The sequence below is a fragment of the Marmota marmota genome, unplaced genomic scaffold (genome assembly GCF_001458135.2).
Source record: "Marmota marmota marmota unplaced genomic scaffold, marMar, whole genome shotgun sequence".
NCBI lineage: Eukaryota > Metazoa > Chordata > Mammalia > Rodentia > Sciuridae > Marmota > Marmota marmota.
The window spans coordinates 18,084,821-18,090,639 of record NW_026000242.1 but is presented as its reverse complement, the minus strand read 5'-3'; the positions used below and the strand labels follow the sequence as shown (position 1 = coordinate 18,090,639).

Here is a 5,819-nt window from a genome sequence, read left to right as displayed (position 1 = left end):
CTGAACCCTAGCAATCTGTCTGCAAGCCGCAGGCGAATTGCAGCCTGAAATTACCTGATCTATGGCTGAATGAGCTGCGGTCAGTCGTAAACAGGGAAGGTGACGTCAGTTTACCAACATGGTGGCTGCTGGCCTCCTCTGTGGACTGACCGGTGTGGAGAACCGAGATGGACCGCTTCCTTCCCCCGTCTCGAACCCAGAATTCAGCCCTGAGTATGGTGCTTGCGCGGCTGGCAGAAACTGCAGCGCTGTAACCCTGCGTCTCTATCCCAGCGCGCGCTGCAGACTCTAGCCGCGGGGCGATTTGCTGAATAAGCAGTATTACCCTCCGTGCGACAAACCTCTCGCGTTTGAGTCCCCGTAGCCGATCCTCGTGCGATGGAAATCCTTCCTCCAGGTTCCGGAGCACCCCACTATTGCTGGAAATTCCTAACAAGATATCCTTTAGCCGTCCTGACTTGTCATACTCCCACACAGTGAAGCAGCACACGGGGGTAATGCACTCCCCTCGCCGCCATCTTCCTTCCTCCTCAACTGTCCTTCTTATCGGTCTCCGAAGGAAAAGCTGCAGCCAAAGGGCGTGAGTGTTGCCAAGTCTCACTGCTGGGAGAATTTGATGGACAGCCCTAGGAGACGGCGGACCTTCTCTCCCAGGCAGTCATGGGCGTAGTGACTAAGCAAAGGACAGGAGATGCCTTCTGGTCCCCTGGAAGGTACACAAAATGCCATTTGATTTTCAAGACTTATAATTTAAGAAATGTACTTCCTAACACCATAGTTGCCATAGATAATGATTCATCTAATATATTTCAACAAAGAAAATTGAATACCTTCTGGAAAGAATTCACCATCCTAGATGCCATTAAGAATATTAGTGAGCTGGGTATGGTGGTGCAACCTGTAATCCCAGCAGCTCAGGAGGTTGAGACAGGAGGATTGTAAATTCAAAGCCAGCCTCAGCAACCTAGCAAGGTCCTAATCCAACTTAATGATACCCTGAGTCAAATTAAAAAATAGAAAGGGCTGGGATGTCGTTCAGTGGTTGAAGGCCCTTGGGTTCAACCACTGGTACACAAAATGAATGAATGAATGAATGAATGAAGCATTAGTGATTAATAGACAAGGTCTAAATATCAATCTTAATAGCAGTTTGAAAAATGTTTATTCCAACTTTCCTGAGTAACTTTGAGGAGTTCAAGACTTCGGTAGAAGAAATAGCAAGAAAACTGGAATTAGAAATGGAACCCAAAGATTTGAATATATATATATTTTTTATCTCACAATATAACTTTAACAGATGAGGAGTTGTTTGTTATAGATGAGCAAAAACATTGGTTTGTTGAAATGTGAAATATTCCTGGTGAAGATGCTTGAAACATTATTGAATGACAAGAAAGGATTTTTGAATATTACATAAACTTAGTTGATGTAAATTTCAAAGAAGTTGTACTATAGGTAAAATTCTATTAAACAGCATCAAATATTATATAGAAGTATTTTTGGAATGGAAGAGTCAATTGATACAACAGATGTCATTATTGTCTTAATTTGAGAAATTGCCACAGCTACCGTAGTCTTCAGTAATCGCCATCCCAATGAGTCAACAGCCATCAACAACAAGGAAAGACCCTCCAACACCAAAAAGATAATGACCCACTCAAGCCTTAAATGTTTACCAGCATTTTTATCAATAAAGTACTTTAATATAAAGTGTATGTATACATTGTGATATGTACTATATTTTACATTAAAGGACAAACATGGGTATTTCATACTTGGTAAACTATACTGTAGTGTAAACCTAAGTTTTATAGGAACTGGGGAATCAAACAATTCATATGACCATTTTTATGGTGATGCTTGCCTCACTGAAGTGGTCTGGAACTGAACCCTCAACATCTTCAAGGTGTATCTGTACTTGTAAAGGAAGCCAATCCACATTATAATCTTTTTCTGGGGATAGCAGAATCAGAAATCAGGAATTTTGAATTGATTCTTACATTAAAGGAACTGACATAACATGTCTTGATCCATTTAAAAATTTGGGAGCTATTTTTTTTTCCTTTTTGACAACTATGAAAACTATATTTCATAGACTAAGGATTGTGTTTCCCTGTGAGAGTTTTTGGAGAGGTTTCAGTTACCCTGGCACTTTTACTTGCCAGTTTTTGAATGCCAGTCTGTGTGCTAAATATTTGGAACATTATTTTCCCTGTAAGATAATACAGCCAATGTATAGCTGGGCTAAGATTTAAATCCAGATCAGTTTTGAAAACTGGTGTAGCATCTATGCTTCAATCATCAATAAAATTTCCTTCTAATTGATATATTTCATTTAGATAAGTGAGACACCTGGTAGAAGTTGACTGAGTTGACTTTAAACCAAATTCTTTATTTATTAACTATGAAACTTGTATAAACACTAACTTCTTGAGCTCCAAATTCTAGCCAGTAATTGAGAGTGTGTGCACATGCACATACACATAGACACACATGTGTGTATGCAGAGTATGTAGAAGGCTACATTTTAAAAAATAAATCAGTTAGAAATAGTTCACTTGCAGGCCTTGAAAACATTCTGTTTTTTTTTTCAAGTTTTTTTTGCAGGTATCTGCTTTAATTCACCCAGTCCTTCTCTCTTAGCTTATCTCTCAAAGTCAATTCTATTTCCTCTTTTCTAAGTCTTTTGGGAAACTCTTATTGAAAATCTTCACTTGCCAACATTCCCACAATAGTTAGAGTAAAAGCCCTAAGGTCCCCTGCATTCACCTGTTCAATGGGATGAAAAAAAAATCCCCAAGAAAATATGAGTTATATTTTCTAATTACCTCTTAGGCTAAACATAAAGAGGACTTCTAATTTTTAGAACATTTTGTTTTAAAGGGACTGAAAATTCCTCATAAATATGATCATATCAATTCTCATAACTCCAACTATACACATAAGTTCAGCCATATTTTCATGGAAAACCAGCATTATTTGTAGATGACTCTAATGATAACTTTAAGGCAGTAGGGACTGAAAACAATTCTCAACAGTGGAACTCAGTTGGGCAGACAAAACACAAATAGAAAATCCAGAAGCTTCTCACCACCCTATAAGTTTGTGTAACATTTTGAAAGCCAGTTCTTCTCAGTTATTTAGATAAAACTAGGCAATAGACAAAATGATTGTCAATACTATCAAATATGTTTTGCAGCAATAGAAACCATGACATCTTACCCAAACTTAAATATAAGCATTTTATGTCATCTCTAGGAGAATTAAGCATCTTATTGAAAAGGAAGGAATTTTTATTTTCAATTTTACTGCTGCAGCATCAAATTCATGGCCGTTAACTTTAGGATAGAGCAGTAAAAATGATTTGCATCCTTTGTATCCATTTATAAGGCTTGAGATACATTTTAGAAAAACTATGTTCATACTTTGTCTGTCAATTTTGGTGTTTTATGTTGGCATAATTTGCCTAAGTTTTGTATTTATTCACTTTTTTTAGTTACATGAAAAATGAGTTCAGAGATTTGGGGATGATTTCCTAAGAAAGACATTAAACTGTTTGATGTCCATAAATAAATCTGCCAGGGAAGATCTCTCAATACAACTTGTCTTTTGTCTCATACATAGCAGAAGACATTTGAACTTCAGTTTATATGCTTCTCCTTCACAAGTGCACAGGAATTATTTCTTTTAAAATTCTTGCCTCTGAAAAAAGAAATTGTTTCCTTATATTCATTTTATGACAGAGCAAAGCACTTTAAGAATAATAATATTTATGGAGATTTGCCTGAAGCATGTGTAGTGCTAAATATATAAACTAGAAGAAAACACAGAGGTTATGTTTATATTAAGGATAACCTGGATGTCATCATTAATGTTATAAAGTTCAATTTTGTCTTCAGTATAAATGTGTTCCTATCCGTGTGTTTCATTCTTTCCCTCATTTCTTCAATGTCTACATTCCACTTAAGAAAAGTGAGTTTTGTTTCTATTTTGCATTTGATACACTTTATTTTATTTGAAATAGTTAAATAAGCAATTCTTGTTAAAACATGAATATACTTTCTCTAGGTTTTCCTCAAATTCAATAAGCTGCCATGTTACTTCTTGTCTAACATATCAACCTACTTTAAAACCACAAAAGGCTTAAACTATCCTCTAGCAGCAGAATACAACAGACACTAGTATGTCAATATGTAAATCAATGGATGTGTAACTGATGTGATTCTGCAATCTGTATACGGGGTAAAAATGGGAGTGCATAACCCACTTGAATCAAAGTGTGAAATATGATATATCAAGAACTATGTAATGTTTTGAACAACCAACAATAAAAATTTTTTAAAAAGGCTTAAACTAGTAAGATCTTAATGATTGTCTTCTCCACTAACCAGATCTCTTTTTTTTTTTTTTTATAGATGATGGGGACCCAAGGACCTGGAACTGGTGTTGCCCAAAGTTACACACATAGTCATTAAGTTGAATTACTGTTATTAGCTAGAGTTTAGAAACAAGGACTTCTGCCTCCAATTAATTTATTGTACTGTTTGCATTCTGTTTCTCTCATTCAAAAAGCTCCGCAGTGCAAGAGCATGTTAAGGATTATGTGCTTTTTAATTAGTTGCATTTTTTTCTGCCTATTTGGACGTTAAGTTCTTGAGCAAAATGCTCGTTTGGGCAGTAAGTCCATTAAAAGTCAAGCTGTTCTTTGGATTCTGAGTGGATCAAAATTCTTTTACCCTAGAAAATGGCACCACATACACTTTATAGCAGTAAGTATTTCATTGCATAAATAAAACATATTGAGAGCCCATCATGATAAAAAGTTCAGAGTTCCAGACAGGTATGGACTGGTGAGTTGCTTGAAGGCAGGGCCCTATCTTATCTCAGTACATGCAGGAATAGCTTAATTATGCTAAAAAAAAAAAAAAACGAGTACTATAGCCAAAGTTGCACTATGCACTGCCACAGCTATGAAGCACAGTGGAATAATTGCTATAAAAGAGAACATGAAGGCCAATTCTTCATTCTGCAGCTGAGGAGATGAGCCCCTCAAATCAAGATTTAGTTCAGATCACTGCAAACATGAGACTTGGAATGAAAATCTACTCTGGCTCCCAAATGACCTAAGTATTTGCCTAAAACTCCACCTGCCTTTGGTTTCTTTCAGTCATTATTGGCTGACGGTAGTGCTATTAGGTAATCTCCCTCCCACATTCATGTTCTTTCACAGTTTTTCTTTTGCCTCATTAGCAATTGTTGCATTTCCAGGTTTTTTGGCTCCTGCTGTGGTTTTATTTGAACTTCAGCTTCAGTGAATCATTAAAGCAGTTCTTTGATCTGCCCTTCTTGCCTTACCTGAATTTGGCACAAAGAGAAGTTCTATGTCTTTTACTATGGATTATTTTGAACTTTTCCCAGGCTTCCAATCTACTTATTACAAGTAAAACCGACACAGTGAAAATTCCTATCTATGATAAAAGGAATACTTGTAACCCCGGTTCAGTGTTAAACCAATGTCTACTCTCCATATATATGCACCACCTGAAACCACTCCAATATCTTATAAAAGTGAAATCTCATATATTTAGAGGAAGAAGCATTTCTGTATTTTCTCTAAGATCAGGCATAAGTGACAAGGTTGTCACACTTTTCTCAAAGGAATTCCTCCATTTCTTAGTTATCATAATTAATATTGGCTACATTACACAAAAATATGTTCCCCCATTATGAATTATTCTAGAATGTAAAAGGTAGTTTTGTGTATCATTGAAAAACAAATATGGTAAAAACAATTCTTTCTTTTTCCCCCAAAAGAACAA

The 5,819-nt window shown here is 36.3% G+C and overlaps 1 long non-coding RNA gene across 3 annotated transcripts in view; it reads left to right on the top strand.

Moving 5' to 3' along the window:
* The window catches only part of LOC125613958, an 86,982-nt gene extending 81,490 nt beyond the window's left edge, over positions 1–5,492 (top strand). For all 3 annotated transcript variants that reach the window (XR_007344579.1, XR_007344580.1, XR_007344581.1), the window contains one exon: positions 4,416–5,492. This is a non-coding gene — a long non-coding RNA (uncharacterized LOC125613958). The remainder of the gene's footprint in view (positions 1–4,415) is intronic.
* The last annotated feature ends 327 nt before the right edge of the window (positions 5,493–5,819 follow it).